Genomic DNA, 25,949 nt, shown 5'->3' on the forward strand with positions numbered 1-25,949 from the left:
GGTGAGAGAATCTGTTGGGCTCATCATTTAATGAGGTCTGCCTCCCAATATTCAGAGTATGCATTTCCAGCCAAATGTGGATACAAGAACGTGCCTAAATTAATTTCCATCTTGAGCTGTATTGCAGGAAATTAATGATGGCAAAAGAGAGAATTTAATTACAAACAGCAAAATCCTTTATATAAGATACTAGAAAGGTGAAAATAAAATGTAATTTCAGTTATAAATGGCCTGCTCCATGGATAACCTATTGTTGTTTTGACATGTTATGATGAGGAAAATAGTTAGCTTTTTTAAGGTCAGAAAAGTGAGTCCTTGAAGGTAGATGTTTCTGATTTTAAATTATAGTATAGGTTGGTACACGGATATTGCAATTAGTGTTTCATATTGAAAAGTTTCGGAAACACTGACTTTTTATAATCAAAATTTGAAACATAAAATGTACATGGCATATAATTTGCAGTTCCAATTTGTAGGACTGGACATTTGTTATCATTTTAAATAGAAATTGTGTAACCTTGCTGCTTTTAATTTATGACCCTTATGTATTAATTATTTAATCCAGTAGCATGTCAGTATCTCCAATTTCTCAAACTCTCATGAAAATGCATGCATGTAACCTACTAAACGAAAACCAGATTAATTTTCTGATATTAAATCATTCTATGTCTAGGTACTTAATGTTAGCCAAAATGAGAGATCTTTTATCTAGTTTTGGTTTATTTTATCACTGGATAGCTAGCCTACATTTTAAATTCCCAAAGTCACCTTTCTGTGAATATTGAACTGCGAAAGGACGAGAGAAGCTGTAAATTAGATATAAAGACAGAAATTGCTAGAAAAGCTTATTCTGATGAAGGGTCCTGACCCAAAACATTGACTTACCTGTTCCTTTGATGGTGCCTGACCTGCTGTGTTCCACTAGCTCCACACTGTCTTGCTAGAAAAACTCAGCAGGTCTGGCTGCATCTGTGCAGAGAAATCCAAGATATTGTCTCGGGTTGAGTGACCTTCCCTCAGCACTTGTTTAATTAACTCATTAAGAACAGTTTTATTAAATTTAGCTGTACCGATGGGGGAAAAAGTAACACAAAAGCAAAATAGTGCACATGCTGGAAATCTGAAATTAAAAGAGGAAATGCTGGCAAATTTGGCACTATCTGTGGAGAAAGAAACCCATTAAGTTTTTAATCCAAACTCTTCTGTGAAACTGCAGAGAAATGCGAAAATTGCAGTTTTCAAGCGGAACAAAGAAAGGTCCGGGGGCAGGGGATAAGGCAAGGGGAGATTAGCATTTAGAGGAGTCGCACAACAACAGATATAAGGAATGGTAATGATAACAGACAAACCCCCTCCAACCCCACCACACCCGGCACCTTCCCCTGCAACCGCAGGAAGTGCTACACTTGCCCCCACACCTCCTCCCTCACCCCCATCCCAGGCCCCAGGATGACTTTCTATATTAAGCAGATGTTCACCTGCACATCTGCCAATGTGGTATACTGCATCCACTGTACCCGGTGCGGCTTCCTCTACATTGGGGAAACCAAGCAGAGGCTTGGGGACCGCTTTGCAGAGCACCTGTGCTCGGTTCGCAACAAACAACTGCACCTCCCAGTCGCGAACCATTTCCACTCCCCCTCCCATTCTTTAGATGACATGTCCATCATGGGCCTCCTGCAGTGCCACAATGATGCCACCAGAAGGTTGCAGGAACAGCAACTCATATCCCGCTTGGGAACCCTGCAGCCCAATGGTATCAATGTGGACTTAACCAGCTTCAAAATCTCCCCCTCTCCCCACTGCATCCCAAAACCAGCCCAGCTCGTCCTCACCTCCCTAACTTGTTCTTCCTCTCACCTATCCCCTCCTCCCACCTCCAGCCGCACCTCCATTTCCTACCTATTAACCTCATCCCGCCCCATTGACCTGTCCGTCCTCCCCAGACTGACCTATCCCCTCCTTACCTCCCCACCTATAATCTCATCTCCACCCATCTTCTCCTCTATCCATCTTCGATCCGCCTCCCCCCCTCTCCCTATTTATTTCAGAACCCTCTCCCCATCCCCCTTTTCTGATGAAGGGTCTAGACCCGAAACGTCAGCTTTTATGCTCCTAAGATGCTGTTTGGCCTGTTGTGTTCATCCAGCTCCACACTTTGTTATCTCGGATTCTCCAGCATCTGCTGTTCCCATTAGCTCTACCTAAATCCAGAGTAGGTGCTAATGGTGGAATAAAGATCTGCTGTGTTGAAAGTTAAACCACGCAAACCAGATATGGAGTTGTATCAGACATAATGGGAACTGCAGATGCCGGAGAATCCGAGATAACAAAGTGTGGAGCTGGATGAACACAACAGGCCAAACAGCATCTAAGGAGCACTTTTCTGATGAAGGCCCAAAATGTCAGCTTTTGTGCTCCTAAGATGCTGCTTGGCCTGCTGTGTTCAGCTGGCTCCACACACTTTGTTATCCCAGATATGGAGTGTTGGAATAGGAGGAAGTGTGTGATAAACTTCATGGTTTGAAATTCCTTAACACAATGTTGAATTGAGAAAGCTACAAAGTGCTTAAATGGAATATGAAATGCTGTTCTTTCAACTTGCTTTGAGTAGACTAAAATTCTGTGGCAGAATAAGAAACACAAATTTATGCATCAGAGCAAGATGGTGTTTTATAATACCAAGGGACTCGAAGGATTGAGGACTGAGTGAAGGCATCCTGCAAAGCAGTCACCCAGCCTGAATAACATCAGCACCACTTTGTCACATTCACTGACCTGAGTAAAACATTTGATTTCGTAAATTAGGGAACAAAACAGAAATTGCTGGTCAAGCTCAGCAGGTCTGGCAACATATGTGAAGGGAAGAAAGCAGTTAACATTTTGGGTCAGATGACCCTTCCTCCGAACTGTTGAAACATATTGAGCACTTCCCATAACTTGGCAGCCACTTCTCTCCCTATTGATGAGGAGGTTCAACACAGGATCAACTCTGAGAACTCAGCCTTCTATAAACTGTGGCAGTGATTGTTTGACAACAAAGATATCTGCAAGTCAATAACTATCTCAGAGACTGCAGCTCATTGTCATCACCACACTCCTGTACAGCACTGAGATCTCTACCAAGTATCAGAAACACCAAAGCTCGACAGAAATTTTTACCACCAATGCTTTTGCTGCATTCTTTGAATGTCACTACTGCACCATTGCTACAAGCATTCAGGAAAAAATCCAGCAAAATCAACATAGATTGACTGGACATTGTGTCTCGGTTTCTCAATCTTAAAATTGCCAGCATTATGAGGGAGGACAGGAAAGCACTACTATGATGCTTTGAATCTCTCCTTCAAATGCACATTAATGATGGAGAGCAGCCAATCATTCAAAATTGTGACAACTTTTCCATCGAGCTACGTTATACTTTGAGTCCAGATATCTGAATGATGAGGTAGAGAGGCATCAGAGAAAATAATTAAATCCTGCACTCAGGATGTCTCACAGGTAGTGAAATTCTAAAAATCTGCTAGAAATCTGTGGGCCGAGAATTGGCCTGTTCCCTCACGTGAAGACTCTCAGAAGCAATGTGTCGCCCTGAATAGATGTCATCCTCAAATTGAGAAATGGCCAACATTGACAGCAGTATCTATGCTAACATTTTCAAAAGAATTCACATATTGATTTCTCATGCTAATACATTGAGTAGGGAATATGATTCATGTTATTATGAGGACAAAGAGATGTAGAGGTACCTTTGCCTGTACAAATATGATCTGTCATTTTCAAGGTACCTCTTTCTTTACATGAAACTACAAGCATAACCTTTATCTCTAGTTTCAATTATTAATGATCCTTTCATGGGTTACCGCTGTGCAGAAATTTAATTCTTCTTAATCGGCAAATTGAGAGAGGGTGGGGGGATGAAGTAGACAAGATACAGAACACACAGAAAAGTTAGTTTTATTCTGGATTTTGCCGTGTTAATTGAAAGAGAGCTGACGAGTAATTCAAATCCTGTTCAAATTAGGGACATTTCTCTGATTCATACCAAGATAACAATATCTACAGAATCCTCGGGGTACCAAAAGACTGTGAACGGTCTTGACTATGAAAATAAAACTCTTAAGCAAAAGATGCATTTGTCTTGGAGTAGTATTCTTTTACTGAACAGCAGAACAGAATCATTGCATTGTGATAGCATTTATCCCATGATAAAGTTTTTGGTGCTCAGGGAAAATGCTGCATAATTTAGCTGAATTGTTCACTTATGCCCATTTCAAGTTTAATAATTCCAGTCTGTAGCGCTGCATTGGTAACTTTAAGCAAGAATTAATTAAGTTTAGAAATGTTTGCTATTTGTAGCAATGTTATTTATACAGATAGCATATAACAATTCTAATTTCAGAACAGATTAGTCAAAGCAAAGTTAAAACTTCTGACTGACAGGAAAGGTTCATGATTCCTTGTCTGTACATCCCACGCTCATCTATTAGTCATATGTAGTACTGTAAAGGAATGAAAATCTCAACGTTTAAATAGTTTAATATGACTGGGTGCACTATATGGCACAGTGCTTAAAATTATATAGCTGTGAATTTAATTTGAGAATATATCTCTGTCAAGTATTATTTCAATAGGATAGGAAAAAAAAATGACAAGTGGATATCAGTTAACAATAAGACGCAAGCCACGAGGGAAATTAAATGACATTCCTATGCAAAAAAAGTGGTCGAAGTATAAAGCCTTCTCCCAAAAAACAAACAAGAGGTGTGAGTTGAATTCATTTTAAATATGAGATCAATAAATTTTTGAGAGCCAGCAGTACTTAGAGATTTGGAACCAAAGCAAATAAATGGAGTGAGGACATGATTTCATTGAATCATAGTATAGGCTTGAGAGGTTTAATGGCCTACTCATCTTTCCCTGCTTCTAGGATTAGAATTATTGATCAATGTGGTTTCATCATTGATTTCTGTTTCTGTGCTATAGATATAAGGTTAACGTGCGTAATACCCCTCAATGTTGATTTACCTGTGATGATGGTAATGATTCTGTCTGATGTCGTTACTGGACAAATCAGATCTCACACAGAAACCTGGCATGGTAGATCATATTTTGACTTATTTTGGTTTTAATAAAGTGGTTTCTAACCAGAAGCATGCAATGCTGCTGATTTTGCTTTAACAATAAAATAGAAATTTATTTTAAAAATAAGTCAAGATAAAATAGAATAAACTAAAATCTCATCATCTTATAATATAAATTCAAAGATTTTTAAGCACACAATTTAATTCTCACCACATTAATTCTGAAGCACTCTTTCTTAAATTGAAAGCAAAATGAAACAAAACCGCTTTTCTGGGGCACACCAAAACACACCACTGGCACAGGACCCAAACTTCCACTTGTACAATGCTCACACATTTTAGTATGTTTAAGTCGCTTGTGAATTTAAATTGTAGACTAGAACTGTAGATGGCTTCTTCTTGGAGTTATTATGGACCTGCTTAAATGTACTCAACTTTAAATAGCCACTTCATGGTTTTATTCCAACACTTCCTATCAAAGACTAACACTAACTCATTACACTAAGGTAATCTAGTTCACAATATCCTTTCCTACTCAGGAGCATTGGTCTACAGAACCATCCTATTCCAAAGATCTCTCAGGATTGATCAAAGCTCAAAGTAAAACTGAAACCAAAAGTCTTCCTGCTTAAGCTGAGATAAAACAACAATAGGTTTCAGAAGTTTCTAACAAATTTTGAAGCCCCATTGTTTACCTTTGCTGCATTTCAAAACAATCTAAAATAACAAAAACAATCTCTATTAGTGATGCACATTGACCCATTCTCTGAAAAATCAGACCTCGAAATCTGCTTAAAAACAAATCACCATAGGTACAGAAATACTTAGAAGTTAATTATTAACTTCAGACACATGCAAAACCCACATGTTCCTTTAGTCAAAAATCAGAAACCCAAATTAACAATAAGTTAAATTGAAATAAAACAGAGAACAAAGACAATGAAATCTGATATTAGATTTGTGGGATTTATCGGAGGTATCATTGGTGATATTTCACCAGGGATTTGAGATGTCTGCTGTACATAGTCCATGTCTGCCATGTGACACCACCTCCCCTCAGACCATGACTTTTGTTCAGAGATAGTAGGAACTGCAGATGCTGGAGAATCTGAGATAACAAGGTGTAGAGCTGGATGACCACAGCAGGCCAAGCAACATCAGAGGAGCAGGAAGGCTGACATTTCGGGCCCAGACCCTTCTTCAGAAAATTTTCTGAAACGTCAGCATTGGCAGCGATATGTAAGTTTCCTTGTTAGTTTGGGATCGTGCCCATGTCTAATTTATTCTAAGCTGCTGCCACTAGAAATAGTCAGAGTTATTAACATTGTTGAAATTACATTTCATTGACATTTTTGGGCCATTTACTTGGATATTGCTGGGTGTTAGCTTTGCAATTAATCCAGCTGACCTATCCAGCTCTCATTCTACAGAGGACATTTTGAGCTGTAATACAGCTGCACTACTGGTTTTGTAGATCTGTCACGAGGGGAAATAATAGCAAGAAGTACCCATCTTTAGTTTATCACAGGAGACGAATAAACTGAGTACCCATCCTTATTAGTCTGTCACTGGAAGAAACAATTTAATGTTTATTCAAGAATAGCAAAATATTAATTTGATCAATATTGACCTGATTCAGAACTGCAATTAAAATATATTTAACAGATTCTCTTCTCTCTTTGAATAAAAATTGGTTTATATGTCAAACCATTATTTCAAAACAAATAAAGAACTCTGTATTCTATGCAGACCAAGATTTAAAGTCCCCTCCCTTTAGAACCCTTAACAATTCTTCCATGCCCCTATTTTTGAGCAAGTTATCAGTCAGTTGCTGAGTTCTGTCTGTTTTCCCTTCCACCCTATTAAATTATAGAGTTTTTCTTTCTCCCCAACCTTTCTTACGATACGGCTAGATTAATCTGTCACCGCTCCTTACTCATGTTCATGTTTTTTGTAGAATGTTCATAATCTCACATTGCATAATTAACTCACAACATTCAATGGGCATGTTATCTTCGTTATGCTTGTTGAACCAAATATCTCAAAGTATTGAAGGCACAAAATGCCGTACCCACTGCTGGAATTTGGCAGCAGAAGTACTTTGAACAATCCTTCAATGTTCTTAGTTTCCAAAGTGAAAGGACAGAATTTCTCATTCCAACTATTATGAAACCAACTCAACTTGAATACCTGCCATGAAGATCACCATGTGAAGCATTTGTAAAAGCGACTAGCTTCATTTTCTTTGGGCGATCTAAAAATGCGAACTTGATTATGTATTCATCCAGTTTTAAATTTCGTCTTCTCTAGTTCAAGTGTGTAACCAGTAGAACTGATTAATCAAGTTTGAAATTGTTGTGTCCCATTAGATAACATCTTTCTGTGATTGACTTAAAAGGGGATCAGTTAGCTCAGATGGCTGGTTTGCAATGCAGTGTGATGCCAACAGCGTGAGTTTAGCTCCTGCACTGGCTGAGGTTATCATGAAGGAGTTTCTTCTTTAACCTCTTCCCTCACCTGAGGAGTGGTAACCTACAGGTTAGACCACCACCAGTCATCTATCTCTAGGCAGCCCTAAGGTCCTCTGGGACTGTGAGACTTAACTTTTATCTTAACCTTAACTGTGATGACCGAATGCAATTAACATGAATGGCTGTAAGGGATGAAATAGAATTGTTGATGTCAAATTATTTCCAATCTGCTTTGAATATCTGAATACCTCAATCAATACTTCTAAAAATCTCACAGACCTAGTTCCCAGTTTTAAATTTTGTGTTTAAAAGTCACGGGACATTTCTCTCATTCTGCAGGCATTTCTACCTTATTGGCAAGCATCAGTATAGTGCAGATGGCTGAAGTTTTTCCTGCATGGTACCACAAAAAAGTTGTTTAGTTTCCTTCTTTTTGCTGTTTCTCTGGGAGTTTCAGATATTTTCTCTGAAAAACATAATCTCACAGAATTGTGTTTCTTCTTAGGTTGACTTGGGCTCTCATGAATGTGACTAAAAGAGCTAAAAAGATTTTGAAGATTCCTTAACACTGATTTACTTTTCAAATTCTCCCAAAATACCCTCACATTAGCTGCATAAGTTTGGAAAATAGGTGGATTTGTACTGAGAAAATCCCATATGGCAAGACTGGCCACATCTTATAGATTCATAGAGGTCTTCAGCATGTTTAAAAAGCCCTTCGGCCCATCAAGCCTGCACCAGTTAAAACCAGCACCTGATAATTCTGAGCCCATTTTCCAGCACTTGGCCTTATGTCTTGACATTGCAAATGTACTCTGGTACCTCAGCATAAACTTCAAACTCCCTCCATGTAACTAACTCCATGTTTGTCTTTCCTGTTACTTATTCCTCATATTTATAGATAGAATACCAAACAGTACAGCACGGGAACAGGTCTTTTGGCCCACTATGTCTGTGCTAATCATGATGCCATTATAAACTAACATCATCTGCCTGCACACAGTCTGCTTCCTTCTGTCCCTGGTTTGTTCATATTTCTGTCATATCTGTTTCTACGACCTCCTCTGTTATGATCATGAAGATTTTGGCATGTAGTTCCGTTTTGAGACTGACCTGTTGTCTTGCCTTATCCATTCAGCTATGCCTGTTTCCGTCTTATTGTCTACTGGGACCTCTCCTGCAAGATTTTAATGGCAAGTCTTTTCCCCACTACATCATTGTTTTCTGTTGGAAGAGTCATTTCTGCACTTGCAGTCAATTTTTCCACTGTACTTTCTTACTCTCCACACTCACTCTCACCTCAGTAACTTGCACTTACTGACCATTAATTGCCCCTGCATCTTTTAATAGGATTGTTAACGTTTGACAAATAGGATGACCAGGTTCTCTATGAAGCCTCGATGCCAATTTTTCTTGAGATGGTAGGATCTGCCGATGCTGGAGAATCTGAGATAACGGTGTAGAGCTGGATGAACACAGGCCAAGCAGCATCAGAGGAACAGGAAAGCTGACGTTTTGTGTCAAGACACTTCTTCAGAAATGGGGGAGGGGAAGGGGATTCTGAAATAAATAGGGAGAGAGGGGAGGCGGATAGAAAATGGATACAGGAAAAGATAGGTGGAGAGGAGACAGACCGGTCAAAGTGGCAGAGATGGAGCCAGAAAAGGTGAGTGTAGGTGGGGAGGTAGGGAGGAGATAAGTCAGTCCAGGGAGGATGGACAGGTCAAGGGGGGTGGGATGAGGTTAGTAGGTAGGAAATACGGATGCGGCTTGAGGTGGGAGTAGAGGATAGGTGAGAGGAAGAACAGGTTAGGGAGGTAGGGACGAGTTCGACTGGTTTAGGGATGTGGTTGGGGGAGGGGAGATTTTGAAGCTTGTGAAATCCACATTGATAGCACTGGGCTGCAGGGCTCCCAAGCAGAATATGAGTTGCTGCTCCTGCAACCTTCGGGTGGCATCAACATTTTGTGATCAATGTTTGATGTTTGAATTTAGCATCATCGTCATTCTCTTATGAAAATTCTCTTTTTTTTGAGTGAAAAGAGAGGTCAAAGAGGTGGGTATGGAGCCAGTAAAGGTTAGTGTAGGTGGGGAGTTAGGGAGGGGATAGGTCGGTCCAGGGAGGACAGGCAGGTCAAGGAGGTGGGATGAGGTTACTGGGTAGGAGATGGAGATGGGGCTTGAGGTGGGAGGAATGGTTTGCGAGGCGGGGACAAGCTGGGCTGGTTTTAAGATGAGGTCGGGGAGGGGAAATTTTAAACCTTGTGAAGTTCACATTGATACCCTTGGGCTGCAGGGTTCCCAAGTGAAATATGAGATGCTGTTCCTGCAGCTGTCAGGTGGCATCACATTTTGTGATCAATATTTGATGTTTGAATTTAGCATGATCGTCATTCTCTTATTGAAAATTCTCTTCATTGTGTGTCATTTTGAGAACACTGAAGATTTAGTTGAATGGATGGAACAATGATAAATGGAATTCAGCCTGGCGAAGTGTGAAGCAGTTTCTTTTTGAGAGGGAACACAAAGCTAGGGAGCAAACAATAAACTTGAATACTGAGGTGTAGAGTAAGTGAGAGATCTTGGAGTGCATGTCACAAGTACCTGAAGGTGCTAGGACAGGTAAATAATGTCCATAAAGCATATGGAATGCTTTCCTTCATTGGATAAAGTACAGTATAAGAGATGTATTGCCGAAACTTTAGGAAACCCTGATTATGCCAAGGTTGGAATTTTGTGTACAGTTCTGGTCATTGCATTACAGGAAGGACATAATTGCCCTGGAGATGGTACAAAGGAGGTTTACAAGACTGTGCTGTTTCAGCTTGAAAATTTCATCTACGAGAAAAGGTTGGCTAGGATTGTTTTTCCTTGTACACAAGATGCTGACTTAATCAAGGCATGCAAAATCATGAGCTTAGGGTGGACCCTAAGTTGGAAGTCCTATTTCCCCAGGCAGAGAATATGGATAAGCATATGGACGTACATGGAATAGTGTAGGTTAGATGGGCTTGAGATCGGTATGACAGGTCGGCACAACGTCGAGGGCCGAAGGGCCTGTACTGTGCTGTAATGTTCTATGTTCTATGTTCTATGTCAGCCTTCCTGCTCCTCTGATGCTGCTTGGCCTGCTGTGTTCGTCCAGCTCTACACTTTGTTATCTCTTACCATGACTTTGGTGCTGGCTTTAAATTCTTTATAATTAAACATGCTGTTCTTCTCTGGGACATTGGAGGCGATGGTGAATTTCATCATCGATGTCCACTTTTTCTGACAGAAGACATCTCAGGATTTCAGAGTTGGTTCAGTTTGTCCGAGGAGTATTGTTGCTTAGCCAGACTAGGTTTGCAGAAAACGTAAGTCTACCAGGTGTTTAGCCTAAAGTGTATTCTCTCACCTGCCTCAATGAATGGATCAACAATGTTTTGGAGCTCAGGCCTGAGTGTGCAAGGACACAAACATAGTCTGTGTACTGCTTCTCAATGACAGAGGTTAGGGTTGTTTTCGTTCTGGATTGGGGGTAATGCAGGTTGATCAGTTTTCTGCTCATCCTGTAGAAAATCTCCAGTCCAGCAGCAAGCTTCAGGGATATGGGTTGGAGGGTTTCAGTGACAAAGATGAGGAACTCAATCCTCCATTGACAGCCTAGCTTAAAGGAGTAAACATATTTATTGTAAAAAAAATAGCAAAGTCAAAAATCATTGTTTAAAGAAAGGGCTTCAGAGAATCCAAGGAGATGGTACATTTACATGTTGTAGAGGGACATCCTCTGCGAAATAAAGGTCAAAATGGGCTTGACTGAAATAGATAATGTTGGCTGAACTGTGCATGAATTTTGAGATCAGGTGGGAATAATTTAGAGTCTTCTTTGTGGTTTCCAAGGTTAATCTTAAGAAATTCCATTGCAATATATCTTTATAGTAATAGACTGTAGCTCAATGCAGCCTTGCAGCAGGAAGATATTCAGCATTTTCGCAATTTTTCATCCACTTGCCCATGTCCGTGTTTTAACAGGTCACTGTGCATTGTTGCAATAGGAACATATTTGCCTTATGGTATGTGCAATAGGACAAGCATTGTGGCAAGTATGTTAACACAACAACTTCCAAGTATGTTTGCACAATGCCTGTAATGTGATAAAAGGTGCTTCACAGACATAATGTAAAACAAAACATCATGCAGTACCACAAGGCAGTATTATGGCAGGAGATGAAAAGCCTTGTCAATAACTGGGTTTTAAGGACTGTCTTAGGGTAGGAAGATGTGATACACAGGATCTGTGATCTGTGGACTGAATTCTAGAACCTGGTGCTCAACAACTTCAGATGTGTTCACTAATGTGGAGGGACACAAATCAGGATACACAGCCATCCACAGATTTTTCAGAGGATTGTGGGGGTGGGGGAGATTAGAAAGGTGGGCAGGGGCGAGGCTATTGAGAGATTTGAAAAGAAGAATGAGAATTTTAGAACTGACACAGTGCATGATCAGGCACCATTATGGGTCAGTATCAGATGAACTCTGGTTTAATGAGGGTAGTATGTGGGAGCTCAGCTGGAAATGTGATGGATTTTGGAGCAGTGTCCAAAATCAATTGGCTCAGAAACACAATATGCCATCGTAAGAAATTGCTGCGCACCCAGTGTGAGAGGATACAGTATGGTTTGGGAAATCAGCAATATGAAGAAATTGGAGGGTGGCAGATACGCTTGTAGCGGGTTTTTTGGCCTTTTTGCTCACCTCTACGTCCTCCCAGTTTCCTCGCCACTTTTCATGTTGCTTGCAAAAGTGCACGTTACAGATAGCAGTGCTTCCAAATTGTAGTGCAGCCACCTCAACAGCAACCCTTGATTCTTTACAAGCAACAGCAGCAGCAACAACTGTGTCAGTATCCATTGCAGTCCTAAAGGTCTTGAGCTTCAAACTATAACAATCTATTGTGTCTGAGAATCACCAGGACGGAGAGGGTCAATGACGTTACTAATGCCACCTATTTTCACAAAGAGGCTTAGATTTAAAAGTAGGCAGGATCGAGGGGACGCTGAGAGAATACATGAATAACGAAAGTGTCTCTTGGGGTCCAGTTGAGTATAGGACTATGTAGCTGTTACACGTGATGTCTCATATAGCAGAGGTCCTTGTGAACTACCAACTGAAATGGCTTTGCTGCTGTCATTGAGGTATAGCAACATCCCTTCCTTCTTCGACACCTACTTCAGGACTAAATTATGTGATGGACAACATAATGGGGGAGCCAAGCATTGCTTTATAAACCCTGCATTCTACACTTTTATTTCTTTCTATGGGAGTACTGATATTTTAAAAATCCTCCCTAGGTTGCAATGAAATGATTATGATTTAATTGATTTCCTTTCTCTCTCTGATTTTTTTCAGCATGAGAGCAACAGCAGTACTGTAAAACGTTTTCATTTAATGCATCTCGCGGTCAGTTTGTGTTATTGTAATTGTGTCTTCACTGTGCTGGAGATATGGTTGTTGACATCTTGCTTCTATTTGTCAGGCGTTTTTAACATTGTTTCAGAGTGAAACGACTCCTGAAATAAAGGTGCCATTGGCCATCAGAGACCTTGCAGTAAGATCATTTGTCACACCTTGCATTTCTCCAGATGCCATAGTGCTGTGTACAGACTCGCAAAGTTTGAGATGATAGGACAGAAGAACAGAGGATATAGGAGCAGGAACAGGCAATTTGGTCCTTCAAATCTGCTCCTGCATTCCTATCCCCTGCTGGGGAGATGATGGTGCAGTGTTTTCTCGGCATTTGGTAGAAAGAAAATTCAACTAATAATTCTAGATTTGAAAAATTAGTCTTTGGAATGTTGGCTTTGAAACCGCAATTGATTCTCATAAAAAAAACCCATCTGCTTCGCTCATGTCCTATCAGGAAGGATGTTTGCCATCCTTCATTGGTTTAGCCTAAATGTGATCCCAGACCCACCAGTGATGTGAATGACTCATTATGCACTCCGAATGAGCTGAACAAATCACTTAAATGAAGGGAGATTAAGGGTAACAATTGCCGGTCTTCGCGAGAAAATAAATTTAACAAACATGGATCGTAGCTGATTTGGTTGTGGTTTCAACTCCAATTTCCTGACTATCCCCATAGCTTTTGACTTCCTTGTCTTTCGAGATCTAATTTGACCTTGAAAAATTCACTAATCCAATCTCCACCATTTTTGGGGAAGAGAATTTCACAGACTAATAACTCGCTGAGAGGAAAAAAAAGTCTCCTCAATTCCACATTGAAAGTGAGACTTCTTTTTCATAATCTGTGTCCCCTGGATCTAGTCTCCCACAAGTGATCCTTCCAGAATCAATCCTATCATTGAAACTGAGAAACATAAAAAGCAGGAGCAGGAGTTTCTCAGCCCTTTGAGCCTGTTCTGCCATTCAGTATTATCATCCAGCTCAACACTTAGTTCCTGCTGGCTCTGCATACCGCTTGATCCTTTTAGCTCTAAGAACTGTAGATAATATTGCCTTGAAAATATTCAGTGTTTTGCTCTCAATCACGTTTTTATGACACAGAATTCCACAGGCCCACCACTCTCTGGGGAAGGCATTTCTCCTTATCTCAATCCTAAATGGCCTACTCTGTATCCCTCAACTGTATCCCCTGGTTCTGGACTCCCAGTTCATCGGGACTGTCCTTCCTGCATTTACCCTGTCTAGGTAAGCCTCCTTGATTTTTACAGCTTTCTATGAGATCACCTCCACCCCGCCGCCACCCCCCCCCCCCACCCACCCCGCCCCACCACCACCACCACTTCTAAACTCCAGTAAATATAGTCTTAACGGATACAGTTTCTCTCTATACATCAGTCCTGCCATCTCAAGAATCAGACCAATAACCTTTGTTGCATTCCCTCCATGGCCCCAACATCCTTCCTCAGACAATGAAGCCGAAACTGCACATATTACTGCAGGTACAGCCTCACCAGGGTCCCCGTCTCGTGGACTTGAATCCTCATGTTATAAAGGCCAAAATACCATTTGCCGCCTTCACCACCTGCTATACATGCATGCTTAATTTCAGCAACTGGACACAAATCCAAGACACTCAGATCTCATTGCACCTCTCCCTTTCCCAGTCTATCACTATTCAGATAATAATCTGCCTTCCTCCTTTACCCATATTTATCCTCATTATACTTCATCTGCCATGCATTTACCCTCCCAGTTGCTTGTCCAAATCACATTGAAGCATCTCTGTATCCTCCTTACAGCTCATACCCCCCCACCCACTCAGTTTTGTGTCACTTGCAAACTTGGACATGTCATCATTTAGCTCCCTGACTTCAATCGCTGATATACGTAGTGAATAGGTAGTGTCCCAGCACTGATCCCTGCAGTGGCTGCTACTCAGAAAAAGACAGTACCCCTTTATAGCACATTGTGTTTCAGTAAGATCATCCCTCTTCTTCTGAACTCCAATGGTTAATTGCCTAACCCTGATCAAACTTTATAAGGTAAGCCCATCATCCCAGGATGAATTGTGTGAATCTTTGCTGAACTGCTGGTAAAGCCTTTACATCACTTTTTAAAAAGGGGGAAAAAAATGGTATTCCAAATGTCATCTTGCCAACACCCTAATTTCTTACTTGACCTGAACATTAACTTATGATTCAAGTTCAAGGAGCTCCAGGTCTTTCTGCACCTCCCAGTTCTGCAATCTCTCCCCATTTAAGTTTTTCTCTTCTTCCTCCCAGAGTGAATGAGCCCACATCTACTCACCATGTACGCCATCCAACAATTTTTTGCCCACTGCTTAAACTATCCATTTCCCTTTGCAGAGTCTCTACCTCCTCGTAACAACATTCTCAACAAACCTGGACTGGAAGGTGAAAAATGGGGACCTCATCACTTTCTCGCTTGCACCTCAATCAAATCCAGGGCAGGAAGGCCCTGGACAGCTAACCTAAATGTGGCTGACAATTGAGGCCCCTAAGTAGACAAGTAATTTAGGAATAGAGGAATTAGGAGCAGGAATAGACAAATTCAGTCATTCGAGCTCACACCGCCATTTAATATGACCATCGCTGATCTTATCCTGGTCTCAGCTCCACTTTCCTACCTGACTCCCATCAACCTTTATCCTAATTTTCAGCCAAAACATATCTATTTCTCTCTTGAATCTGTTGATTGATTCTGCCTCCATTGCAATCTGGGGCAGTGAGTTCCACAGATTCACAACCTTGTGAGAGAAGTTATTTCTCCTCATCTCAGTTTTGAATCTATCTTCTCCCACTCTATATCTATGACCTCTTGTTTGAGACTGTGTCCCACAACATCTACCTTATCAATTGCCTTTAGCACTTTTACGTAACCTCAATCAGATCCCTTGTCATTCTTCTGAATTTCAGCAAATATAAGCCCAAGCTGTTCAACCACTCGTCCAAATATAGCCCTTTCATCCCTGGACTCCACCTGGTGAACCTCTTGTAAACTGTCTCTCGTGCCACAACATCCTTCTTCACGTAAGGAGACCAAAACTAGACACAGTGGTCCAGGTGAGGTCACACCAATGTCTTATATAACTACAACAGCACTTTACTTTCATAATTCTGTACTTAAGAAATAACCAACAGGATTCCATTTGCCTTTCTTATTATGTGGTACGCCGATATATCCCCTTTCTCTGATTGATGCATAGGACACTCAGATTCCTCTACACTGACGCTTTTTGAATCTGTTTCCCATTTGAAAAATAATTTTCCCTTTTGTTTTTTCCAGCCAAAATGGATAACCTTGCACTTATCCACATTAAGTCCATCTGCCAGATTTTGGCCAATTCTCCTAGCCTGTCAATATCCATCTGTAAACTATTTATCTCCTCATCACAGCCTGCTTCCCCACCTAATTTAGTATCATCCGCAAACTTCACTATGTTATACTTTGTCCCTGCTTGCAGAACTGAAACCTGCAGCACCCCAGTTGTGACAATCATCCAGAGAAGGACCCATTTATCCAGACCCTCTGCTTTCTGTCAGTCAGCCAATCCTCTACCCTTACCCCCGCTGTGATCTAACCATCTTTTATGAGGCACCAAGCCAAATGCCCACTCATTAGCCTCCAGTTCTGGTATTATTCCACATGTGTTTGTTAATGAGTTTTTAGAGAATCCATTTTGAAAGTGCACTGTCTATCCAATCAAGCGACCTGCTGGGAACCACTCCGACTACCCTTGCTACCAGATCCCCCTCCCCTATCCCACAAAAACCCCACCTCACCGTCACTCTCCATCATCTCTGGCCCTCTGATTAACCAGCAGCTGTGTGCCACCGAGGAATGTTCTGAATGGCACACAATCTATCAAGCCTTCCCGAAGAAGAAGCAACTGAGGGATTGCAGGGGAACTAGCTCATGGACCAGAGCTAGAGAGTCGTACAGCTCAAAAACAGACCCTCTGGTTCAGCTTGTCCTTGCCAACCAAGTTTCTCAAACTAAGCTAGTCCCACTTGCCTGCATTTCCATCGAAACATTTCTTAATCTGTCCCAATGCCTTTTAAATATTGCAGCTGTACCAACACCTACCACTTCCTGTTCATTCCAGAACGGTGTGAAACGGTTGCCTGTCAGGTCCCTTTTTAAAGTTTTCTGCACTCACCTTAAAATTATGCCCTCTAGTTTTGAAGCCCCTTGCCTTAGGAAAAGACCTTTGCATTTCACCTTAACTATGCCCGTCATGATTTTAATAAACCTCTATAAGGTCATCCCACAACCTCATACACTCCAGTGAGAAAAGCCTGAGCCTGTCCAACCTTTCTTTATGAACCAAAGCCTCCGGTCCCAGTAATATCCTTGCAAATCTTTTCTGAACCCTCTCCAATTTAATAAAATCCTTCCTACTGCATGGTGACGGGAACTGTACACAGTACTCCAAAAGTGGCCTCACCAGCACCCTGTACAACCACAACATGATGTCCCAGCTCTTATTCTTTGGTCTGAACAATGAAGGTAAGCTTGCCAAATGCCACCTTTACCACCCTGGCTACCAGTGATGCAATTTTCAAGGAACTATCTAGCTGAACTCCTGACTCTCGCTGTTCAACAACTCTCCCCATGGCCCTATCATTAACTGTGCAAGTCCTACCCTTGTTCATCTTACCAAGATGTAACGCCTCTCGTGTATCTAACTTAAACTCCATCTGCCATTCCTTGGCCCACTGGCCGAATTAATCAAGATCTGTTTGATTTTGAATAACTCACTTCACCGTGCACTATACCACCAATTTTGGTGCCATCCACAAACTTCCTACCCATGTTTTGTATATTCTCATCCAAAACATTGGCATAAATGATAAACGACAGTGGACCCAGATCCGATCCTTGAGGAATACTGCTGGTCACAGGCCTTCAGCCTGACACAACAACCCTCCATCACCACCAGTGGGGCTAGCTTAGTTTGAGAAACTTGGTTGGCAAGGACAAGCTGAACCAGAGGTTCTGTTTTTGAGCTGTATGACTCTCTGGCTCTGGTCCATGAGCTAGTTCCCCTGCAATCCCTCCATCCTACCATCAAAGTAGTTTTTATCCACTCTCAAGCTCTCCCTGACTTCCACACGATCTAACTTTACTAACCAGTCTACCATGCGGGATCTCATCACAGGCGTTACTAAAGTCTATGTAGACAACGTCTGTCCTCATCTATTTTCTTGGTCACATCCTCAAAAAATCTCAATCAAATTTATGAGGTCCGATTTCCAACACACAAAGCCATGCTGATTATCCCTAATCAGTCTTTGCCTCTCCAAGTGCATGTACATCTTGTTCGTCAGAATTCCTTCCAACAACTTACCCAACACCGACATCAGACTCACCAATCTGTAGTTCCTAGGCTGCAAAGAGAAATCTTTCTTAAATATAGTTGGTAAGGTTATAGAGTTAATAACTCCTCTTTGTCAGTGATCCAAAAAAAAATCATGATCTATGTCTAATTATATTCATATAATCTTTTCAAATTCGTGTAAAGATTGAAACAAAAGTAAACATTGGATACTGGTAGAGATAATAGGAGTTGCAGATGCTGGAGAATCCAAGATAACAAGGTGTAGAGCTGGATGAACACAGCAGGACCTCGACCCTTCTCTAGGCCCGAAACGTCACCTTTCCTGCTCCTAAGATGCTGCTTGGCCTGCTGTGTTCATCCAGCTCCACACCTTGTTATCACTGGATACTGGTAATTCCCTTTTATGGTCTAATTTAAAATAAAACAGCTGCAAAAATATGCAAGTCAAATGTTTACCATGCCAGGTTGGTTTTATTATTAAAATAAATATGAATTAACATTAGTAAGACCTAACAAAAATGTGCAGATGCAATATGTCTCTGATATAAAACACATCATTTACGCCCCCTAAATTGTTGAAAGTATATGAGTCTCGGAACCAGCTGTGTAAAAGTACTACTCACCTCAGCACAGAGCTTTCTTTATCAAGATGAATTACTGCAACAATGAAATATCTAAAGACTGCAGAAGGTACTGAAAGAGTGAAGTACTTAACTGAGCTGTGAAAGATTTTTATGCCAACAAAATTGAAGATTGAAAGTGTACAGTCAGCTGCCTTGTAAAATTGTGCATTTATTTTCACTGGACTGGTACACTTCTTCCTGCATGCTGTAACCAGGTAACTAATTCATGCAAAGCTTTAGACTTAAGAACCATGCATTAATTTATCTTCATCTTTATTTACCTTGGTTAGGCAGTTGTAGCAGGCAAATCAGGAATCAGGACATATCCTTCTGCATTGGTGCTTAGCAGTGTCTTTATTGCGGGAAGAAGAGGATTTCACTGAAAGGTAGGTTCAGCTCGTTGTTACGCTTTTGCAATTAATGAAAATGTTCTTGCTTACGTATTAAGCTTTCGTAATGTGGTTGTTACAAGCTCTTTGCACTGCCAAAAATGTAATTGAGTAAGGTTGCTTAGGGATAATTTTGACTTTAGAATATATAATACGGTCAATTGGATGTACAATCTCAGCCACTATTTAACATCTCTTGCAATAGAATTAAAAATCAAGTGAAGCATTTCCAGTGGCCACACATATCAGTCATCCAGCACTATCAGCCAATGTTAGAATTACTGTTCTTATTATCAATAATTTTGTGCTGGGGTAGAAAACTGAATAATTCTTGCCAATATTCATCGAGACTTGGATATCCCAACGTGGACTGATAAGCAGGGAGCAACATTTGTCAGAAAAGTGCCACACAGTGAATATTCTGGTGTTACTGATTTCCACTGCTGGGACTTCATGGTAGCGGCCAGTAAATAGCAAAAGGTGAGGGTTGTTCAAGGTGATAGTTTACTGCTGCCAATCCTCTTTTTTTCTGTACTGCTTCTAAGGTCTGTCTGATGACCAGTGGTAGAGGATAGAACATTGGTAAGCCAAAACAGAAGAGGCATCTGTCTTCATTAACACGATGTGTTATTGCATGACAGCAATAAGTACAGCTTCTATTACTACACGGGTGTAATTACTGAGGTATCTAGGGAGCTGCTCAGAATAACTCTGCTCCCTCTGAAAGCTGATGCAGAACTCCTGCTTTCTTCCCTGAAGATCTATCTGTGACATTGGGGTAAACTTCAATGTAACATGAACATTAACTTCTTCAGTTGCATTATGCCATATCTCCCAAAAGGTTTTGTCCCTGAAGTTAACACATTCTTTAACCATGTGTATAACAATATAACTTCCCCATCTCACCACCATAACCACCAACAAATGTGAACAGTATGGATAGAAAACATATAATTCTCCTCTAAATCCAAAGAGAAAGATCTTCTGCTCGGAGAATGTGGGTCTTAATTCTGATCCATGCATCATTTCTCCACTGGATCCTTTTATCTGATGGATATCCTTTGCTGGGGACATTGTTCGTCCATTCCCTGATCTAAAGAACCCTTAATCTTCTGAAACAAAAACAGAAATTGTTGAAAAAGCTCCACAGATCTGCCAGCTTCTGTGGTGAGTTAATGTTTCAGGTCGAGTGACCCTTCCTCAGAACCTTAATCTCTTGAGTTTCCTTTGCAGAGGACTCCTGCCTTAACTCATGTAGTTTCCCCCATAACCTCAGGAAGACTTTAAACTCAGGCAAGTCCACAATGGAAGGCAGCTGCTCTGTTGAAACTTCCTCCTTCACATTTATTCAGGATTTCTGGATCAGGTAAAATCTTTCTGATTGGAATAGGTGTTTTATTTTTTGATATTCTGGGTGTTTAGACAATACAATTTCTTGTTCTTAACCATATGGACAAAATTTGTCTAATTTACATATAGATTGTATGTAGTTCATCTCCCTTAATTTGTTAATCAGGTTTGATGTCTTCTGTTGCTGTCTGTTGTTGTTTGACAGTTGAAGTAGACTTTTTCAATCTTTCAATCATGGTAGTGAAATTTTCCTCCTCACTCACCACCATCTCAGTGGTTGGCTTTGATTGTTTTGTTTTAGAAGGTACACTATTGAACATTTCTGCCAATCCTCTGATGTCTATGAATTCCTGTATGTTGACAATATGAAGCAGCTGTCTTATGCTAATATAAGTAAATTTACTGTATTCTTTCTTCAGTCTGGTTTTCACTCTGCATCTGTAAAACACAATGAAGTGTCCTGCTATTAGCCCTTAACTGTGTGGTTAATAATGTTTTGTTTCAAGACTAGATGTTCTCTGTCAGTCTCCTGCAACACTTCTAATGATGTTGAGGTTGAGGTAGGCATGCAGGCTCACAAGTGAAGACTTTTGCTTGTGAACAATGTGTGTTACCTTACAGTATAATTTATAAGCATCTCTGTGGGCAGTAATTCTTGCATATTCAAGAGTGCTAAGATGTTTGATAGGAGAATAGCCCTTGCTCCTACATCAAGCTTAAAATTAACACAATGTCCAGTGATGTCGACAGGTTCTGTGATTAATCCAAATCAGCTACCTCTCCCAGGAATGCCTCAGGTGCTTTCTCCAGTGGAGGTGTTCTATCCATCATAGGTATATTACTTAAAGGAGTGGATGCTGTATTATATAGACCTCTTCGTATGTGTGGTCACTAATATTTTAGTTGCTCTGAAGCTGTCTTACTTCCGTACGTTATCTGTAAGTGACTGTTGTACAAATAGTGCATTTCTTTGTGATGGTTAGGCATTGTCTGTGCCTGTGAAGCCTTATTGTCCCACAGCATTTCCACTGGGTCCTTGCACCCAGTGCTTGGCTAACTCTTTATGTTGACTTGTCCTGTGACTGTTTAGAATATCTGTACCTTACAAGCTGAATACAGTCTCCTGATGCACTGAGCTGGGTTTGTTTTTCTTGAATCTCAAGATCCGCCTGTGGATTTTCCTAGCATCAAGATTTGAAAACTACACTTAAGTTTTGCCCCCATCACAAACACAGCGCTTGAGCCTACCTCTGGACAAATTTCAGCATCATTTCACACTATCCACCAATCTAGATCATTCTGTCACACCTAAAAATTAAACAGCAAGCTTTATAATACAACAGTCTTATAAAATATCATATTTGGCAGAAGACTGTTTTCATCACATGGAGTCCCCATGCCCAAGCTTAATCAAATCATAAGCTCTTGTGGATCATAAGAATGCTCCATTGTTGAATAGACTTAAGAGTGAGGGGGACCAATTTTCAGTCACTCACAGAATCCAAGTTTATATCAAAGGGGTGGGAAATTGGAATTAAGGCATAAAATCAGCCATGGTTGTACTAAAAGACAGTGCACTCCTGCTGTCACTTCTTGTGTTCTTATACCTTAGAAGACATTGCTTTCCAGTTATTGGGAGCAAGACCCCAACATTGCATTATTCCCTTTCTAATCATAAAGGATTCCATTTCTTCATAGACAGATATCTTTAAAAAGATAGAGACGTTGTTTCCTTAATGTGAAGCATGTGCATGCTTTTAGTTGAGATGCACCCATTTACCTAAGAGAAGAGATCTGAAACATAGGTTAATGAGGGCTGAGGTTAAGAATCATTAAACCTGTACACGTTTCTTGTTGAAGTTTGACCCGTTAAAACATTCTACAATATAAAGCACTTTTAAAATTCAAGCTGATTTTTCAGTAATTATGTCTGACTTGCTAACTGTGCCAGTTTACAGGGTAGCCTAGTACATAGAGTCCATTTCTGGGAGCTATTCTCAGCTTCTGTTCGTGATCCACACAGGCCAATGAAACAACTCTGATCTATCTGGTATTGAATGACTGATTCTGCCATTCAGGGTTGCCTTTGATTTTAGCTTTTAAAACCAGACGATCACTCCTGGTTCTGCTTACTTTACAGAAAGATATTAATTACTAGACATCTGAAAAGCCCTTCTCTAGCTGAATGATGCGAAACAGTATTTCCTTGCCTAGAATTTGGATTGGTGCACAAATTGCAATAAAACATTTGATTGAACTGCTTTAATTGCTCTAACCCCAGTTTGGGGACACACTATGTCTTGCCAAATGGTGATTCATCACTTCAAGCAGCATCTCTGCTACGCTGCTATCCAGCCCTGATAGAGGCTTTATGTGAGCAGAGGTCTAATGTCTCTCAGCATCTTTATCTCCAATTCTAATTTCCATACCAGCAGTATGGTGGACCTCTTCCTTCAGAAGATTGAAAGGGCCCACACAGGACTGCTTCCGAGGTCCAGCCACTTTGCTGTTCTACATAATCTGCTAATCCGAATACAGTACAGCATACCAGATTTCATCATCACCTAGTAATCACTGCGGTTAAAAATGTGAGTGCATTTGATGCCTCAGGTATGTCTGATTCCGCCATCAGTGACAGATCTACTAAGATTTCAAGTCTTCTCTTCTTCTACCAACCTCGTGAGTCAAGTAGAGAAGACAAATTAAATCCAAACCTGCTTGAAGGACGATATTGCATTGAGCCACTTTAACAAGCAAGCACATTCAAATCCAGGAGCAAAAACAGAAGTTGCTGGAAAAGCTCAGCAGGTCTAGCAGCATCTGTGAAGAATAAAGTCAGAGTTAATGTTTCAAGTCGGTTGTGAAGAAGGGTCACCGGACTTGAAACTCTATCTCTGATCTCTGACCTTTTTTCTTCACAGATGCAGCCAGACCAGCTGAGCTTTTACAGTAACCTCTGTTTTTGTTCTTAATTTACAGAATCTGCAGTTCTTTTTGGTTTTCATTCAGCACATTCAAATATTCATTGGGTATTCCTCATCAAACTCCACTTGCAAAATATTAAATTTAATATTTTGATGGAAGCAATTTACGAGTAGCTGGGAATGTCCAGGTGCAGCATGTGTGCTTTGTTTCCTGTGTTCCAAAGGAATTTCTTGACCTCATTTTCCACGAGTTGGCACAGTTTCTTGCTTTGGTGATATTTCAATACTGCCAGAATTAAACTATGTTATTGGTCATAGATTTATCTCCATGGTAATAATAAAGAATCTGCACCTGTGCCTTGTTGAAATGGTTAATTTCTAAATTGTGACACATGCTGAAACACTTGAACAGGAAAAATTAATGCAGGAGCATATGATAACAGAAGTAGGCCCTGCTTTGATATAATTTACATGTTCTCCAATATAGTCTGATAGTTAATACAGTTAATATCTCCATTCAACAAGAGCAACAGCTCGTATTGCTATCATAGCTTTAAAATATTAAAAAAAAGCCCTTAATGCCGTCACCCACAGGAGCAGAATTAGGCCATTTGGCCCATCGAGTCTGCTCTGCCAATTGATCATTGTTGGTATGTTTCTTTGCCCCATTCTCCTGCCTTCTCCCCATAACCTTTGATCCCCTTGCAAACCAAGAACCTACCTATCTCTGTCTTATGCCCACTCAATGACTAAGCTTCCACAGTTCGGTGACAATGAATTCCACCGATTCACCACCCCCTAATTGAGGAAATTGCTCCCCATCTCATTATGCTACATGGTTAGCTGGGGTTTTGAGGAATCGCTGATGGTGGTAATTTTGAAAGCGAAAGGGACTGTACCTTGTGAGAGGCTTTTGATTACAATATCTGTTTGCTCACAGGATAGTGAATGATCAGTGGTTAATGGAAATAGGTGTAAGATCATCAGGAGGTCTCAGGGATCAGGTAGAGAAAGACATGAGTAAAGAGCAACAGCAGAGGGAGCCAGGAGGGTGGTTTGCCTTGGTGGGGATGGAAAAAAGGGAAGAATCAAAGCTGCTGGACCCAAGGTATACATATGTACATTATACCAAGAGAAACTCGGTGAGTCAATTATGTCCATGATCTAATATTTGAGGCTCAGTGAATGTGGAGATGAAGAGTTATGGAAATTTGCTGCCTATTTTTTTTCTTGTGGGCTTTCCTCCCAGCAATCAGCGGTCTGTTGTTGGGCAAAAATGTTGACAGCACAAAGACGCAACAAATCAGTAGATTGGGAAAGATTACTGGTTGTGTTCAAAGGTCCGGGAGGAGGGGGATGGTGGGTGAGACATGGGCCTAATTGTTGGTTTGCAGAGGGGCTCTGATCTTGTGGAGTGCTCAGGAAACTGGTGCCCTGTTTTCAGAGGAATGACTACAAGAGAGTCAGGGTGTGCTGGGCCTGATGGTTCCGATGAGCAGGGTGGTGGGGGGCGGCGGCGGTGGTGTGGAGGAGGCAATAATTGTTTCATTTTTGGGGGGTGGCGGAAGTGCTGATTCTGATTTCAACGTTCAGGGAAAGGTGTCAGCTGGCAGCAGGCAGAGCATTTGGGAGGGATTTAGTGTTCCTCGGTTGGGCTTGAAGAAAGCACTTGTGCTGTCATGCTGGCTGTGAGCAATGCTACAAGGGCCCTCTTCTTATGGCACAAGCCCTTCTTGTCTCCTTTTACTTGCTGGTTTTCCTAGGGCCTGGGAAGCCTGGCTGACACGATTTAAAAATCAAATCTCGGTCAAAGCAAGGCGATGTCGACAACTTGAAAGCTTTCAATGCTTGACCTGCATTCTGTGAGCAGATTCATCCTGCCTTGGTTAAAACTGGAAGTGGTTTGTGTTGAGATAAAGGTGAAATAGCAATCAATTCTACAATATTTCGTTATATACTGCACGTAAACAGACCTACTTTGATGCAGAGAGGAGGAGGTTAAAGTAACTCCTCAGTACATTTGGGAAAGGAATTATATTTACCCATAGCTTCAGCAAACATTTTTAGTCCTACTTGAGAAATATGTGCATTGGACATTGCAATCACTAAGGATAAAGAAAAAGGAGGATTATTTTATAGGTGCACGTTCCAGTTGACACTTCTTTGAATAGGCACTGTATCCAGTAACCCCAATATGCCTCAGCTTGGACCCAGGGGCATTTATGGAACAGTTATCAGTTCATACATTCCCCATCCTGGTGTGACTCTGCTTACCAACTGTTGTCCCCTCCATCC

General features: G+C 41.0%; 1 protein-coding gene across 8 annotated transcripts in view; it reads left to right on the plus strand.

Annotated features, from left to right (window-relative positions):
• Positions 1 to 25,949, plus strand: part of ndst3 (N-deacetylase/N-sulfotransferase (heparan glucosaminyl) 3) — a 989,735-nt gene that overhangs the window by 324,660 nt on the left and 639,126 nt on the right. For 7 of the 8 annotated variants that reach the window (XM_048537072.2, XM_059646033.1, XM_048537017.2 and 4 more), the window contains one exon: positions 19,282 to 19,377. The exons of the other annotated variant lie outside the window; for it this stretch is intronic. The gene's annotated coding sequence lies outside the window, so the exon portion shown is untranslated. The remainder of the gene's footprint in view (positions 1 to 19,281; positions 19,378 to 25,949) is intronic. 8 annotated transcript variants of the gene reach the window in all.

Source organism: Stegostoma tigrinum, chromosome 1, assembly GCF_030684315.1.
Source record: "Stegostoma tigrinum isolate sSteTig4 chromosome 1, sSteTig4.hap1, whole genome shotgun sequence".
Lineage (NCBI taxonomy): Eukaryota > Metazoa > Chordata > Chondrichthyes > Orectolobiformes > Stegostomatidae > Stegostoma > Stegostoma tigrinum.